This window comes from Myotis brandtii, unplaced genomic scaffold (assembly GCF_000412655.1).
Source record: "Myotis brandtii unplaced genomic scaffold, ASM41265v1 scaffold1112, whole genome shotgun sequence".
NCBI classification, from domain to species: Eukaryota; Metazoa; Chordata; class Mammalia; order Chiroptera; family Vespertilionidae; genus Myotis; species Myotis brandtii.
In genome coordinates, this window is record NW_005353800.1 from 413657 (window position 1) to 416237 (window position 2581).

Here is a 2581-nt window from a genome sequence, read left to right on the forward strand (position 1 = left end):
TTCTCTCCTTTTTTTTTTTTACTGTCACAGATGAACCCCCAATAGGGTGTTTTCTGGCTTCAAATAAAAGTCACCCCTGCCTAGTGAGGTCTTGTCTTCCCTCCACTTCTGTTATGATCAGGGTCTGAGAGTTTCATCCATCTGCCAGCCCAGACAGGAAGGGCCTGCCAGTCGGAGCAGGGAGGTGTCACTGGGGCTAGCACCCGGCCTCCCCAGCTGGGCGTGCTCTCCTGGAGGTCTCGGTCTGGCTGGCTCTCCCTCAGCAACGGGTCTCCAGCTCAGTGTGGTCAGTTTTCCTGTTTTTGCAGACTTAGCCTTTCAGCGGGTAGAGTGGGAGTGGGGCGGCCTGTTGCCTGAGAGGCCCTTCTAATCTAACGGGTACAAGAGGCCATTCACTCAGGAGGACGTGATCACACACTCAGCACGTGCCAGGAAGCGTTCTGGGTCCTGGAGTACGGGAGGGAGCAAAGTTCAAAAATCCCCATCCCTTGGGGCTTACATCCTGGCCAGGCAGATTAAATGGCCCTGGCTAGTGTGCTCAGTGGATAGAGCATTGGCCTGCGGACTGAAGGGTCCCAGTTTCGATTCTGGTCAAGGGCACATGCCCGGGTTGTGGACTCGATCCCCAGTAGGGGGCAGCTGATCAGTGATTCTCATCATTAATGTTTCTATCTATCTCTCTCCCTTCCTCTGTGAAATCAATAAAAATATATTTTTTTAAAAAGTAAGATGAATAAACTTGAGAGTATGGTGATAGTTGTCAAAGAGGAAAAAGTAAGCAGGAGGAGAGGTGGGTGTTTGGGGTGGGAGCTAGGGAGGCCTCACCAAGGACGTGACATTTGAATAAAGGGCCTGAAATAACTAGGCAGGCGTATGGGGCAGCAGCTTGCCAGGGGCCTGGGGTGGGAGCGTGCCTGGCACTGAGGAACGAGGAGGAGGGAAGAGGCAAGGGGTGAGGTCTAGTTGGCAAGGGGTGGTCACAGCAGCTGCAGAGTTGGGCAACCTGCACGGTGAGGGCACGCTCCCCCAGGCTGCCCTCCCCTCAGACACCAGCTGCCGGCTCCTGACCTTCAGTGGCTCATTGCGGGAACGACGCACAGAACCCCCCAAGCACTGAGATTAGCTTTACAGCGAGAGGATGCGTGTTCGAACTGGCCCCAGGGCGGGGTGCACAGGGCGCAGGGCGGAATCTGAACATGAAGCTCCTCCCAGGGAGCCCCGGACCCCAGACCCGGCATATAGCACTGGCCAAGCAGGGGCGCCCCCCCAGCCTTTGGCCTCCGGAGTGTTCTTGGGGCTTAATCACATCCTGCTCCCTCCCACGGCTGACCTTTAACCCCCAGCCCCTCCCAGAGTCCAGGCTAAAACCTTTAGTCCTCCGGAGACAGCGTGTCCCAAGCCTCATCATAAATCACAGTGCCAGGCAGGTCTGAAGTCCCCAGTCAGGACATTCCGGGGCCTGGAGATCACCGCCCAGCAGCTGAGGGCAAAGGCCGACTTCCAGGCCGGAAGAGTTTTTTTTCTCTTTTTTTATGTGTTTTTATTGATTTGAGTGAGAGGAAGGGAGAGGGAGGAAGAGAAACATGGTTGAGAGAGAACATCAATCGGTTGCCTCCTGCATGCCTGCCCCTCCCGCCCCCCGACTTGGGATTGAATCTGCACCCCGGGCATGTGCCCTGACTGAGAATCGAACCTGCGACCTCATGGTTCAACGCTCAACCACTGAGCCACACCAGCTGGGCTAGTTCTTTTTAAAAATATATATATTTTTATTGATTTCAGAGAGAAGGGAGAGGGAGGGAGAGAAATATCAATGATGAGAGAATCATTGATCGGCTGCCTCCCTCACGCCCCGCACTGGGGACCGAGCCTGCAACCTGGGCATGTGCCCTGACCGGGAACGGAACCATATGACCTCCTGGGCTGCCCAGATGAGACCCTCACCACACAGTCTGAGGGGACAGGATGGCAGTGGGGGGTGCTGAGCCGTGGCGCAGGCTGGCGGGTTTTAGCTGGCGCCCTGGCTGTTCATTCTTCAGGGCTGATTGGGGTGGTGGTTGCTTCCGCTCAGAAGAAGACGTACCAGGGTGGTAGCAGGGGGGCTGGTCACAAGTGTTTGGGTCCCGCATTTGTTTTGCTGTTGGAGCCTCTGGGGCCGTCATGAGGATTCCTCCGTCGTGGTGGGCGGAGTCTGGCCCTCCTCGCCTTCTGGGCCGGGCCTCTGTCCGGTAGAGGAACAATCAAGTCCAGGCCCAGTCCTGTTTGCTCACCGGCTGCCCGCTCTGCATCTGTGCCTGAGGGCCGCCTGCGGGAAGGGGTGGGATGCCAGCATGTGCTCTGCGGGTCCAGCACAATTCCAGGGAATACACGCCCAGCCCGCCAGCCAGCTGGCCCGGCTCCCTCTGCCGTGGCCCTAGGACTTCCCTTCTCCTCCCCCTGCTGGCTTTTGTCTAATCCAGGCCTCTCTCCGGAGGCTCCCCACCTCTTCCCTCTCGGCTCCTTCCCCAGGGCCCCAGCTCCCCCCCACTCCCCGTTTTCTCCTCCGGGCCTCCTGGCCCCGCTGACCCACAGTTTGTGACGT